Here is a 16,043-nt window from a genome sequence, read left to right as displayed (position 1 = left end):
AGAATTTGGCTACAGTAGTGACAGATCAGGTGTATGTTCATATTGTCTCATCTCCGCAAAAGATGTCATTTAATTGTTATGTATTTGTAATCAGCCAGCAGTAAGTTAAAGTCAGGAGAAGACTTGCAACTGATGCTACCTGGATTATAACAAGATTAAATCTCTCAAGAAAGAAAAAAAAGACAGTATTTAGGAGGCATGTTGCAACACGTGTCGGATTTTTAAAGCATTCATCATTTTCTGCATCAGTGAAGCTGTGAACATTTGCAAGGCCCATACCACCTTGTAAGGGACAGCTTTCCTAAAAGGAAGAGTTAATAAGTAGAAAGGACATACACACAGGTCTGTCTAATTGAGAACACCACAGAGAAGGTGCACAGAGACTGAGCTTGTCACAAGAGCTAGGGGAATTCAAATGAAATTAACAGGTGGCAGGTTTAAAACAAACAAAAGGAAGTACCTTTTTTTAACCCATTACACTATGGAAATTCATTACCACAGGATGTTGCGGATGCCAAAAGCTTGCACAGCTCCAAGAAGTGATTAGAGCAGATAAGGTGAGAAAAGCCAACCAAAGGCTACCGAGCACAAAGGCACGGTCGCTGTTGCAGGATGTGTCTGAGCCACGGGCAGCAGGAGGTGAGGGAAGGTTACCAGGAGTGCATTGCTATACCCTTGCCTGTTCTTGTTGCCTTCTTGACACATCTGTCCCCTGCTGCTGCCAGAGACAGAATCCTGCTCCACAGGACCCTTTGGTCTGAGCAAGAAGGACATTCTGACACTTCTACATTAACTGCCAGCCAATGTGCCAGATCTGGTTAATAAAGCACTCCTGCCTGGCCTGCTCTCTTTTCCCCGAGGAGTCCGGGAATAGCTGTTCAAGAAGCAAATGCCACCCATATGGCTCAGCTACAGTCACTCGTAACCCAGCACAGAGATGAACGGCAGCTGCTGGGGGTGCAGTTTCTTGACAGACTGAGCCACAGCTCCTCCCACTCCCCCACAGCAGCAGCTGTCGGGCTGGCTGGTCCCTGTCCCAACCTCTGCTCCCGCAGGGAAGCAGGGAGCACCTCGACGGTTTTGCTCAAGACAGGGCTGGGAGGAACATTTATTGTGTGTGAGAAGGGAGAGATGCTGTGGTCAGACCAGCCTGACCAGTTACCTTGTAAGAGAGGGAGATGCATCCTGCCTGTGGCATGGAGGACATGTGCCTCTAGAGCCTCCGATATGGTGAACACTGGGGCATTTTCAGCATCACCTGTCCATTGAAACATGTCATAAACCAAAATATAGTTGTAAACCAAAATATTGACCTAAACCAAAATATAGACCTAAAATCTTTTGCATCTATTTTCTGCTCTCCTAGTATACATCCACTGAAGGCAATGGGAGCTCTGCTGTTATCTTCCAAGGCATAGTATTAGCCAAAAAATGCAAGCCTTGTGGTATGTTTTTTTTTTCCTTCCTATTTATCGTATTTTTCCCTCCTTATGTTCCATGGCAGAATTGCATGGCAAATCATAACATGGTGGATTAATAAAACTTAAAGAAATCTCTACTCCATCCTATCTCCTTCTTCAGCAAAGATTATGATTCTGAGGTCTTTGAATGGCAGAAGACAGAAATACCCTGTAAAACATATGACACATCTAAATACATTTGATTTTGCAAGATGATGTCAGTATTCAAGGAACATAAGAAGCATGAGCTCATCATCATAATTCCAAAGGCTGATCAATGTTGCATGTATAATGTACATATCTCAGTCATAAGTTCATGGGTTACATAGTTGTAAAGAAATCTGTGAAAACTTAAACAAGAAGCTGTCATTCCATCAGCCTTGAAAAGCTGAGACAGCAGAGAAAGGTACTTTGCTAATGGAGCTCTAGTTCTATTTTTGCTTCCTACCTAATGATTTTCTTTCTGCCTTTTAGTTTTTTCAGCTACTTTGAAATTTAAAAATAACTATAACATAGCTGAATAAAATACTTTGTGTTTCTAGAAATCCCTTGAGAAAACTGGATCAGAACATTCCTCAATAACCTGGGTCTAGACAGTATCTCCTTTTTAAAAATGTATTTTTTCTTTTTCCCCTGCTCTGATTTCAGAGTCAAGTATCTCTATTTGTGCAGCAGGAATTAAGTAATTGTGAGTAACTTAATGATGAACAACATACATTTTAGACACATATACATAACTAATGTAACATCTTTACATCAAACACCACACTATCTCATCCAGAAAAACTCATGAAAAAAAGGACACACACTCCTTTTTCTTGAGCAGAAATCCCTTACCACTCTAAAGAATTAAAGACATCAGTTCTTTAAAATACAGCCTGTTATATAAATCACTGAACAATGGAAGGGTTCTTAAAGTACCAGAAAAGCATCAAGATTTACTGCCATGTGTGTATATTCTTTCAATACTCCTTCAACCACTTTTTTTTAATTTTCATTTTCCTTTTTTTTTTTTTTTTTCCCTCCAGTATCTGATGAATAAGATTCCTGGTTCCTGTCCCTGCAGAGGGCAACAAAGAGCTTTGCTGCTGGTCAAATGATTTGATTTGCACCCTAATGAAATACTGTAGCAAACTACACCATGCTTTGGCTACCAGGCTCTGGGGAGGCCCCGAGAGCCAACCTGGAGCTCTGAGCTGACCCATCGCCTCTCTGACCATGGTGCTGCTGGATCTCGCTACCCAGCTGGCTGTGTAGCGGGGCTCCACATCAAAGTCTTTATTGTTCTGGCTTGCTGGTGCAGGTTCCTCTCAGGGAAACATATAAACCCTATAGAAAAAGGAATGCGGACAGGAAAGCTAGATCTCTGATCATTCAAAACATCATATAATGTTCTGAAGTTGTGGGTGGTCTCTGTTTGTTTGTTTATTTTTCCTCCTCCAACGTAGATGTTGAAGTACTGGGCTTTCAAAAATCTTGTTTGGAAGAGTAGAAATGTTGTCTCAGTAAAAGTGCAGGATAATACATAAAGTTACATGTAGAAACCATTTTCAGGTTCTACACTTTGCTTTTTTGCAAGATGTTATTAGAAAGCCTGACATATTTAAGTGCATGGTAGTTCAAGCTGCATTCTACTACATACAGAATATTTATTCTTATCTGTATCTCTTCTCCCCTATCTATAGGGCTAAATACTACTTAATCTAAATGCCTGTGTGTGTATTTGTGTGTATGTGAGTCAGACTGGGAGAGAGCAGCATTCACTATGCTGGTGTGGATGTTTCCAGCATGCCATATGCATTATTGCTTGCAGCACAGCCAGTGCCTGCAGGCTGACAGGTTCCCATTCTGTATCTCTTCATTATCATGAACCCTTGACAGCATGGCGAATTGTTCAGACAGCAGGACAAGCTGCATGAGTCCACATCTCAGCTACATAAACCAGGGCTATCAGTCATCAGGTGAAGGATAATACTGGCAACTTTTAGACACATTGAGGAAAATGCAGCAGAACCTTAAATAGCAGGTGAAGAAAAACCTAACATCATTTTCTGTTGGGTGTGTGAGTAGTGCTCCCTGGTTACATTCAGCTGGATACAGTTGTGAATACATTAATAGATGCCCACCAACATTCACCCCTACACACCCCAAAATACCTACCAGTCCTACCACATCTCTGGAGGCTTGGTGGGGATCAGTCTGTCTTTCTTTCTCTCTCTCTGTAGGTAAGACTATGGAGTTGAAAAACAACATAAGATAGCGCAAGCCAACCCTATACTGCTGTGGCTTGTTACAGAAGGGCAAGCCAAACACTCCTTACTAAACAACTCTTCATCACATCTGCTGCAAAATCTTGCTCAGGTCTTGTAGCTGACATGGTCTAAAGGTATGTGCAGGACAGCAGGTAGGATGGAGCAACATCTATCAACAGAACAACTGACAGAATTGGGTGGGGAAATTCCAGGAAGGCTTTTGGCCACTGCTGTCTTTTTCTGAGTCTGAAACAGTCTGGGAAAGCTCATCCCACATTCACACAGGAAGGAAGGGCTTACTTCCCACAGGTTTAGCACATCATGGATACACTCCCGCAGGTGACTCAGAATTTCACATGTCATACAACCTACACACTTGCAAGTTCAGGGCCTAAAACGTGTTTAGAAACTTAACAGCCTGGGAAAAAAAATAAATCCTGGAAACATATACAGAAAAATTTAGTGTTGGAAGGGTTTTTTTCCTTGGGTCTGGTAGGGAAAACTTGGAGGAAAAAGAAAAAAAAAAAAAGAGGGTTTCATGTGAAATGCTCTGTCTCAGAACGAACAGTGAAAGAATGTTTAAAGTAATATTTACAATGACACTGGAATTTTTCCCTAAATGGATATTTTTTTTTTCTGAACATCTTCCATCCCCTCCCCCTCCATACTTCCCAAGTAAAATATTTGCTTTCCAAACTTGCAACATTTCCAAAATTTTTACATCTCTAGCAAGGTTAAAGCTGGGGATAAGAGCAGAGGAAAGATCTGAGCCAGTAAGGTAGGATAGAACAAGGTAGACATGTTGCAAAATAGGGATTATAAAACAGAAACTTGAGGCCATGTTTCTGACTACTACAGACCTTGGACCCTGACCATGTTTCAGGAACACTGTTAATTCCTGGAAACCCACCGTGAGCCTGACAGCTTTTCCAAGTGTGGATGACCTGACTTGGTTTAATCCTGAAGCTCACAAGCTTTTTCTGTAACAACCAGGTCAGGTCTAACAGTTCCTATCATTCAGAGCAAAAGGATAAATCAAGCTACAGTTTTAAAACTAAGCCAGGATCTGTCAAAAAGTTGCTGGACTCAGCCAAGGATCAGCAAAGGCAGTGCCTGGACTCAGACAGAGAGAAATCCTGTCTAGGGAAACGATACCCACATTCGTCTTCCTCTTTGTTTCTGGAAATGAGTTTTCCTATCTGTTGTTATATAGCTACAACTCCAGTCACCAGGTTTCTCTTTGAAAGCTGCATACACCGGAGTTCTTGTTTGTATAAAAATCAGCACCACTCTTGCTTTCTATTTTCAAGATTTAATTTTTACTTCTTATCTTAAGGATGTGTTGACAGGTAACAAATACACTTGGGAACACTGGTGCGTAGGGAAGCACAATCTTCAGCATTTGATACAGCCATTATTATTCAAAAGTAAAGTACCTGTATGAATTTATTTGTTATACTAGTACTTTCTAAATTACTAAGTATATTTACCAAATCTAAATCTGCAGACCCTTTTGGTCTTAAAGAATTGAAGTTTCATTTTCATAAACACATAATACAGGCAAATATTTTAAACTTTCCCTGAATTTCTGGGTTTTGCTTTCCTCTAAGAAAAAAAAGTCCTCTGACATTTCTCTTTCCCTCAAAAAGACCTGTATATATTCTGCCTTTTCTCACATTCATATTTATACAGCTCAAATTGACCTGTGATAGCTGTCTGTGTGCTCAGTTAATATAAGGTAACTTGCACTCACCATAGTCTCAAAGCATCAGAGAAAGGTACTTTAGCCCAAGATAAGAACCTAAATCGAACTTCTTTCAGCCATGGAGGTGAATTTGTTGGGGGCTCACTTCCTGTCCCTAAATAATGAGAAAGTTAATTACAGTTTACAACCAGGTGTGATTCAGAAAAGCCTTTCCTAATGTAACTCCCTCTAAGGGCCCAGCTGACTTTAAGAAAATGTTTTTAGAAACTTGGTTAAGAGTATGTCTCACCTGTTTTAATAGTGAGGCCAGATCTTGGAAAAAAATGTAGCTAAATTCATGTGTTTTCACACCATCTCAGTTATTTATATAGTGTAACTGTGGTGTTGCTTGTTAAGCTTGTATAAATGATGACCACAGCTGAAAGCAGGTAGGAAAGTTTGACACAGAAGAAAGGTAGAGAGAGTAGGAATTAATCAGTGGCAGTTCTCATTGCAGAAGCATTTATCTGTAGTTTCTCTCATATTAATTCCTCCAGGGGCAAGGTTATACAGCATCCCTCCTTACTGTGCTGCACAAGCCTATCTTCACTTTGCACCATGCATTTTTAATTAATATCAACTTCTCGTACTTTCTCTTACCTACAGGTCCATGACCTCATAGTAGTTAGAAAGATTTGACAGCAATAAGTTAAGTTCTGTTAGAACTCACGTATCCTAAAAAGTTCACTCTAGGAAGCCACACCTTTACATTGAGCTGAGCAGTATCTCAGTTACACCCTCGAGTAACTCAGGGTCAAGGCTAAGAATAACTCCTTGGTCCACACCCAGCTTACAGTACTCACAAATTTCACCGTTATTTGTGTATGTACCACAACTGCACTGTGGGTTAAGTGCTCATAACACCCACGCAAACACACCTCAGTCTTCACCAGGTCTCCTCGGCTCTCCGTTACAGCTCAGGAAATAGCTGGCAGAGGAACATTTGTTTCATCTCTTCATGAAGGTTTCTACAAACCTTCATGCAAATCATACAAATCCTTCCAAACTCAAGCTCCCCAGTGTGAAAATCCATGGAATAAAATTCTTCCTATCTCATTCACCCTCAGCAAATTTCAACTGAGCCGTGGCCCAACTGCAGACGTTAACAATTCAGAGGATTTCATTTCTGCATTTATAACTCACAGTTCTCAGTGGGAATAGTTACATAAATCACACTGTTTTGCTTTTGTTCCTGATTGCACAACATAACAGTGTGACCATACCAGAGTGAAATTTTCATGTTACACCCAGATATGGATTTCCAAATTTCTTCTGTGTTGGCTTATTACTCTGGCCACTGAAAGAGGGAAGGAAACAATATTATATAATTAACAAACACATTGTATATATTTGACTGAAAAAGGAAACTTTAAAAATTGGAATACCCTAAATGTAACAATTGATGGGTTCTACAACAAATGCGCTGTTTCTTTAAGCTATTGTGACTGAATGCTTTAAAATATATACCACAGGCAAGACTTACTGATTTTTCAGTAAAACCTCATCAGCAGAAGGAGGTAGATACAATTGAGGCCAGGGAAATACACACAGATCCCTCTATTGCTAAAGAGCTTGGCAGCAAGCTACAGCTCTGGGTCCATCCAAATATCCTTTTGTCAAACACAGCTTATGTATTTCTACCTAATCCATAGACTATTTGAGCTCCCACTATATTAAACCAGCCTCACAAATACACTCTTGCTCTACGCAAAACAGCTCTGAAATATTACAGGAGCCATCAGGAATGGCATCCTGGTGGGTTTTAGGCAAGATTCATTTTGGCAAAAGATTTCTAGCAGCAGACTGCAGGTTTAAATTCCCCTGGATATCTGCCCTGGGCTTCATGGAGTTGTGCCTAAACATTTAACTACATCCAGGTACAGAGAAAACTGAATTTACTTTCTCTGGCCCAGAAGGCTTGTGCTGTGAAGTGGAGCAGTAGGAAGACGGCAAACCCCAGAGGAAGTTTCAGAAGCAGCCTCTTTTCCAGGGCTAGCCCCACCAGCTTCAGGAACTGAAGTATTTTTGGGATGTGAGTTTAATTTTTATGTTAGTTCACAGAAGAGGTATAAGATGCACAACTGTTTTGTTGGCTTGACAATCTCTTCTCATTCCTCGCATTGCCTTGTGCTGTATGCAGCCGTTGAAACCACAGAAAAAGCAAGTTCATAATTTGCCTTCAGCCAAAAGCTGTAGTTTACTTACAATTTACATTGGTAGTTAATTACTAGACTGGGGAAAGCAGTGGAAAAGTCAGGCCTTTTGTTAAAATAGTTAGTCGATATTTGTAATGCATGTGAAGTGTTTTGAAACTGCTTTCGTCTGCTTGCTTGCAGAAGGATACACAGGTCTACTCCCTTGTTCCAGTAGGCAGCAGTAAACTTCACATAGCATTGACTGAGATTTATGGATGGTATTTATTTTAATAACACTCGTTGAAACCAATCCATGTTTTCACACAGGGTGCAAATACATCTGAGTGAAAAATAAAACCAAACTGTTCTTCTTGGCCAAAAAAACCCACATATCTTAGGAAAGGGTCAATGTAAATAAAGTGAAAACCATTTAAGAATGAGACACTGAGGAACACTGTACAAAACTAGGAGCTTAGATGCCTTGGACTTGAGCACCTCCTCAGCACAGACCCTCATCCTGACAGGCCATGCTATTATTCTTCTCAACAAGTGTTAAGCTCACAGGAAGGGTTTACTGCAGCTGTGATCAAGGAAAATTAATCTTCTTTGGTACTTCACTGTACCACATCACATTCTAACTTTTCCTGTTAGCAAATACAGTCCTGTGCTAATGACAAGGCAGACTTGCACTGTAAACAGGAGACACTTATTTTCTGAGGGAGAATAACACTTTTTTTCCCCCCCTTTTTCTTCTCTCTCACCTCTAACCCCCTGTGTGCTCTACTCTAATGAAAGGTCAGAGGTTAGGACTTTATTTTCTTCCAGACCATGAATGCTAAATAACATCAGCACGAACAGTTCAATGACCCCTGTGTGTTCTGAAGCCACTGAAAAATGAAAACAAATGTTAATCTGGGGTCTGACTCAGACTCCCTTTGCTGATCTACACTTATGGAGCACATTAGGGCCACTTATAAAATCAGACCGAGCAGTGATCTCTGACCTCGCTCCATTTTCAGATGGCTTTGCATCATTTTCTAGAAGCCTGGTGCTGCTTCTGGCCTCACAGCATGGGGGCTCACGCCTAATTCTCCTGTGGTGCCCAGCGCCGCTCACATGCAACATACATAAAGCCAGAGCAATCGCTAGCACGCATCAATGGCAATGCTCCAATTTAAAAGTAGATGGCTGGAGTAGGTGTTATTAGTACCCTGTGTCAAACTGTGATTGCTCACACATGGCTGCAGGATGAATAGGACTTTTAATCCAGGGTGGAGAAAGAAAAAGTTGGTGGTAAGCAAAAAAAAAAAAAAAAAAAAGAGAGAAGATGAAGCAGACTTGATTTTAGCATTTTCTGCTTTGAAATGGCTGGATTAGAAATAACTACAGCCAAAAAGAAATGAAGTTGGATGTCATCGAGATACCTGTATGTTTCATCTTCTGGATTCCTTGGCAGTCCTGATAAATGGAAAGTCCTAGTCCAGTGACGTTAAAATCACATATTCAACAGCAAACCTGTTGTTTGCAAGTGGTTTCTGATGAAGAATACATTTTCCTAGGTAGCATGACAAAAGAAGCAACAGAAATATTTTCTCTATAAGGTTGGTATTAAACAAGAGTACTGTTCTTTTATTTAATCTCATAATTCTGAGATACACTTTTAATTTCTTTCTTTTTTTTTTCTTTTACCTTTTACCCTTTTTCCTGATCAATGTCTCTAAGCAAATAAAATAAACAGAGGTTTAACTGTTGAGATCTGAAGATTGCTATTGATCTATGAATGTGAGCTATGTGAAGACTCTTATAGAATTTGACAATTTCTTTTCTTTGTCTGGAAAAATCTCCTAAAGTAAAAATCATATATGTCACCTTAGTTTCTATTTTCATATTTCTTACTGCAAGACTGCCTAAAAAGCATGTATTGTGCATATACAGTATTGTTCAAGGAAAAAAAAAAAAAAGAGAGACATGATAGACACTATCAAAGCTTGCAAAGATAAATGAACAATTAAATAAAATTCTCTTTTGAAACAGTCAAGTCTCAGAAGAAAATCCAATGAGTACTTCATTCAGGATGGGCTGAACATAGCTGTAGGCTTACAAGTACATAAATTCCTGATATACTAATGTATTGTAATTCCCATGCTTGTGCACTTAAAAGCAATGTGCAATTTTCTCTGCTTCTACAGGGCTCTTCAGGTGAAAAGACTGAGCACTAGGGGTCAGAAATCACTAGACATTTGCTTTCATAAAGCATCAATTGTTCACAAATTTCCTGCATACTTTGGATTCAATTAGTTTCAGTTGGTTTTGAAAAATATGATTTGGTATTTGCTTTTGAGGACATCACCTAGCATTGTATTTGCGACAATAAAGCTAATGTTGGCCCACTTTAGTGTTTGCCATTTTCTTTGTTTCAGGTTTTAGGGTAATTCTAAGTCAATTGATAACATCAGCATGTAGTGGTTAGCAATTTTATTCAGAATAACAAAAAAATACATTGTTATTATTCATATTTTTATGTTATTTAGATGGATCTGGCCTATGCTGACTGAGTTATTCAGAAGGTCAGGTCTTTTATATTGTGATGGATACATATATTGGCTGCTATTACGAAGTCAGCGTTTCCTGTAGGTTCCTAAAGTATTGTCAGCTGACACTCAAGAAAAAACACTACAAGATTTTTAATGGTGACAACCGTAAGTGGGTAGATTAACTGTAGAAGCATATTCACCTCTAAGTAATAAAACTTGGTAAGACTGAGGAAGAAAAAGCTGAGGTAAAGCAAGAGAGGGAAGAAATAAATCAATCTGTTGGAGCTGTAGATCACTAGCATTACTGGAAGCAAGTCCATTTCAATTTAAGGATGTAAAAATTTAATTTAAACATGTCTTCTCCTGAGTTTCTCAACTTACTGTCCTTACTCATGTTATGAAATACCTCAGTAATTTTCATCAGGTATAGCTCGACAATGTCCTATACGAACAACCTTACTCTTGAAAACTCCCTCCCTACCTGACAGCCTGAATCCTGAATGGACTCATGCAGTGGTCCAGGAGCTGACCTGATGGTCAGTAGGCAAATGTGTGCAAGATTCACATTTTTTTTCTGTAAAATCCTGAATATTGAAATATTAATCTTAACATATTTGCCTTGGGCCACAGCATGAGCTAAGTGATCAACTTAGTGATGTAATTTTGAAAGGAGGGTGGGATGTCAAGGGGTATTTTGCAGAATTGTTCAGGAGAAAAAACACTTCCATTGAGTGCTTCTTGGCATTCTTTAAAAACTGTTTCATTTTTACTTCATTCTAATTTTCAGGTTGTCTTGCATGTCTCCTTTTTCTTTTTCCTTTTCATTTCTTTTAGGTATCTATAAAATGAGAATCCTTACAGTGACATAGCCTTGTTCATGTTATCTTGAAAGTCATCTGCAAGTGTTGAGCCTGGGTACTAAATATTCATAATCTGTATAAATTCTCTATATTATATTTATGTAATTTATGTATTTCTGTATTTATGCATGAGGATACATACCATTATAATAACATAAAGTAGCATTAGTACTATATAATAATATCAAATGGTATAAAAGTCTAGAAACTTTTAAGAAGTGCTTTTTTTCCTAAGTGATCTTCCTTAGCGTTGTGGTTTTGGATGGAAGGAAAGTGCACAGGGAGCTGAATGTAAAAGGAACACTCTCCTCCCCAACAAAATTAGTTATCTTTAGTTACTATGGCAGTCTTTCCTCATGCATGGGAAAAAAAAAAAAGAAAAAAAAAAGAAAAAAAAAAGAAAAAAAAAGAAAAGCTTGCATATTTAATATACTGCTCTTCTGTGAAATATTTTCTACTGTTTGATCTAATCTGAACAGAGTTTGGTACTCTTTCCTTGCATAGAACTCTAATGGTCCTTTCTTGAAGAAAAGTTATATAAACACTCAGTTATATATTACTCAGTCTTGCTTTTTTTCAGGACCAAATTTTTTATTTGGATCTAGATAGCCTTTTCACAGGGGCTACTAACTGAAGGGACTCATTCAGATGGCCTCTCTTGTATTGTTCTCCCCCGACTTCCCCATATAAGCAACACACATGCAAGAAATCCTGTAGAGCTGATACACACCAATTCAGGAGCCAAAACCAGAGAACAAACATTACAGTGTAGTAAAAGAAAGTGCTGGAAGCAAGGCCATGTTTCTTATTCCACCTCCAGGCCCATTGTCTGATTAATACAGATTACTTCTTTTCCAAAAAGACCTGACAAAACTGAGAAGACAGAGCTATGAATCCTACACATTGCAGCTCTTGAGTAAGAGGGAGCAGGGTTATCGTCTCAGATGGGACCAAGATTTACTTTTCACTGCTCTGTGTGAAGTGCTTCACCTGTTTTCAGTTTGCATCTCATTTTACACCTATCATAAATACTCTGTCTTCACTCAGAATATAATAGAAAATGTAGGTACAGGTTGAAGCAGTGGGTGGTTATGGAGCAAAGGACATTGGTTTAATGGAAACAGACCATCAGAAATGATGTTCAGAATAAATTAGAAAGACAAGAAAAATTATGAAAAGAAAGAAAATGTGCATATCTTCCCTACCTTTTAAAAATACACATCTTCAGTGCTGAGCATCAACTGCTAGAAAATTATTGATCCTACACAAGCACCAGTATTTTTCTTTAGAAGGATTTCAGAAAGTTTGTTGAATGAGTTAGATCTGTGAAATTTATGTAAGCTATTTGGAGCAGGAGCTATCTTTTATGTATTTATACAATATCTAGCACAAGCTATTTGTAAATGTCTAGCCAGCTAAATGGAGTTATTGGGTAGTGTCACCTAAAATGCAAATAACAATAGCAACAACAAAAATAAATTCCTCTGCACTGAGTAGGAATTTAACTCTGAATTACTTTTTGAAAAGTTATTGCATGTATATCTATCCAGACAAATGAGATCTGGTGGATCTCACAGCTCTTTCTGTTTCTAGAGTTCTAGAGAAGAAGTGCATCACATACTGGAAGACCAGAGAGTAAAACAAACAGGACCAATAGGTCAGCTGTAGCAATGTGAGCCAAGAATCTGCTGTCAGTCACACAGCTGCCTTGTGCAATACTGAGCCTGCCAGTGCAACCTGGACACCTCGCTCAATGTCCAGTCATGCCTGTATCTGTGCCTCCACGTGGACCACTGCCAGGAGTTTACCAGAGTGGAATAAAGCTCAACTAAAGTTCTTTGTCCTAGGAATTATAGAATCCATGACCAAATAAATATAACAAAACAGTATGTGATAATGCCCTATTCAAAAGCAGGAAATGTATATGTGTGTCTATGCATGTATATATACAAATATATTAATGTACTTATACATGCATATTAATGATTATGCATGTATACATGCACACATATGCATATGTGTGTGTGTAAACTCACTGAAGACTGTAAAACAGAGGAGATCCTTTTAAACAACATGAAGTAAAGAAGAAAGCATAGAAATCCAAAAGAACTACCACTGCAGGATCCACATGATAAGAAACCAGTTGCATAAATATCAGAACAGGTATTTCAAGCAATCTTATAGAATCCTGTCTCTTTTGGATTAACCTCTAGAATGAGAACCATACATAAATGTTTTCTAATCTGATTTTCTGATCCTAAAGTGTAATTAATTTATTAGATCAACAGACACTTGGCACACTGGAGGGAGAAAATTTTCATATGCAAAACTGTGAGACCAGATGACGTTTATTCCGCCTTACTTTTTTTTTTTTTTCTCTTCTTCAGTTTACAAGCATAAATTATCTGGGAAAAAAAAAAAAAACAAAACGGGGGGGTGGGAATAGCCTGCCCTACATGCCTCCATCTTTGTCATCACAGACTGACATTGTTGCAGCTAATGTTTTATACAGACAATCCTTGAACATCCAGGTAATAAAATGGACTATGAAAACAATTACAGCAGCAGCTATAGTTGTATGAATACCATAGTTAGCCATATTTTTTCCAAAATGAATAGATATACTAGGAACTCATCAAAAAAAAACCAACAAACAAACAAACCACAAAAAAAAATCCCCAACAAATCAAGGCCTCCAGGCCTTGTCTTCTTCATTTTGTCTCTGGGTACTTGCATTAGCATTGATTTATATTGATTTAATTCCTAGAGTGTCTCATCTGAGATCACTGATAATATTACCATATTTCCTATAATAAAAAAATGTCTTCATTTTGAAGACATTGCACTCTCAAGAAGTGGGAAAATAGGACTGGTTTTATAGGCCCAGTGAATGGCAGAACTGGGTATATAACCTACGTGTGCCAGCTCCTACCCGTGTGCCCTAAAACAGTTCTATGCTGACATTCATCTGAGTCACCAGTGTACCTGCATGGTAAAAATCCTGCCTTAACTATAGGCTGAAAGGAAGGATGACAAACCTCTGTGCTTGCTTTACTGACGGCAATAAATGCCAGATGCCCTTCTAAGGCACTTGTGTAAGTTGACACAGTGAGCACCAGATTAGTATTTGTCCACATTGCCGAGTTAAATGGGTGTTCAGGGAGATCAAAGCAATAATATTGTGACCAAAGAGCTGATGGAAACTCTGGCTCTGGAAAGATGGCGTGTTTTCCAGACTCTTGTACCAGGCAACAGGAACTGGGGCCAACATCCCAAGACTTTGTTGTGGCTAAAGACTGGCAAGTTCTTTAGAAACTGCAAATTTGCCCAAAAATGCAATTGCATGGATATGAATGAAAAGATAATTCCAGATGAAAGAAGAAATCATATAGAGCTGAGTTTGAACACCCCCACCCGCTCCCCCATATTGTAACAGTGTTCATTTCTAAAAGGTTCAAATGACATTTTTTCACATAGCTCTCACTGTAGCATTATGCTGAATCTTCTCCGTGCCGCTTCTGCCTTGGCAGATGCTCAGCAGCTCACTCTCTCTTCTTCTTTCTCTGTCAGCACCATCTGCCTGCAGTGCTTCCACCTCTGCAGCTGTTTCTCAGCTGTGCACACAGACAGGTGGAGCAGGGGTGACACGCAGCCACCAGGAAACGAGGCAAGATGGGGAAATGAAAGCTGGAGAAGAGGTTCCAAGGGGCCCAGAAGTAATTTCCAGCCTGCAGGTTGGAAGGGAAAGGATAAAGATCAGTTTTGGCTGCTGGTGGAGGACACAAAGACAGATGTGTCCACATACTGAGAAGGCTAGAAGACCAGCAGAGGACACGTGAAGAAGGAAGTCATGTCCTCTGCCAAACTACAGAAACCTCTAGACAGGTCTCAGCATGCAGGCACTCCGATCACCAGCGACAATGCATACAGGGTGTTGGGAGACTTCTCTGGCAGCTCTGTTTCAGGTGCCAGTGGTAGGACAAAGAGCTCAGTGTTGCACACATCTGCCTCAGCAATTTACAGCAGAGGATGTGGTGGGCCAGCAAGGTAATGAGAACATCAAGGGCAGTCTCTGAGCCTCTGAACAGTGTTTTCTCTCTTTCTGTGAAACAACTGTTCATAATCCCTTCAAAAAAAAGATCCTGACTGTTGACTGGGAGCAGCTTTAAACTGAAACACCTGTGTGTCATGTACGCACAGTCTTGCCATTATATGCAGGGGTACTGACTCCTCTGTGGCGCATACCAGGTGTTTGACTTCAGGTAAAGCTGGATGTACAGATCCACTTGCTGGATGTACGTGGGATTGTGTGAGATTCTCCTTGTCCCATCACTGGATGGCCTTTCTCTGTTCCTGCTCACATTTCTCTCCCTCCCTCCAGTCTCTTAACACTACACAAAGGTCATGAAGCTGAATCCCAGTGAAAGTGCAGTGCTGGCGAAGGCTTTAAACTGTTCTCAGTCTGGGATGTTCATCTTTCTGCAAAGCACACCAAGGGCTTCACAGATTGCCCTTTATCTAGCAAACAGCTGTCGCTGCCCAGAAAAGGACAGGCAGAAGTTAGCTGCTGCTACTGCTGCTGCTCACTTGGATACCAGGGTTGGTAAAACTTCTGTTTTACCAGCCCAGCTTTTTGAGAAATTTCTAACAAGCAAAACCAAGGCAATTTTTTTTTGAGCTGGATTTCTTTCTGCCTTCACGAGGTCAACAAGATGCCCCTCCTTGGCTAGCAATCCTAAAATATACAGTGTTAGGAGCTGTGCCAGTGCCTATTTGTTTACCTTTTAAAACAGGCTTATGATATAAATGTGTTATTAATTCAGACCATTATGAAAGTAGATGAGAGAGGCACATAAGTGAGACTTCCCCTGATCAGAGGAAGTATGGATATCAGAATAAGCCACAGGAGAAAGCTGCTTTAAATGTTCCTGAGCCCAGCAAGGCATCTAGCTGAGTGCGGGAGCACAAGAACAGTCCTTCCATTTCCCTTCCCAGCCCTCTGTTCAGCTGCCTCACAACCTCCAGGAGCCACACCAGTGTCCTTCCCTCTGCTATCCT

Source organism: Patagioenas fasciata, chromosome 2 (assembly GCF_037038585.1).
Source record: "Patagioenas fasciata isolate bPatFas1 chromosome 2, bPatFas1.hap1, whole genome shotgun sequence".
Classification (NCBI taxonomy): Eukaryota; Metazoa; Chordata; class Aves; order Columbiformes; family Columbidae; genus Patagioenas; species Patagioenas fasciata.
Note: the sequence above shows the minus strand (reverse complement) of the source record.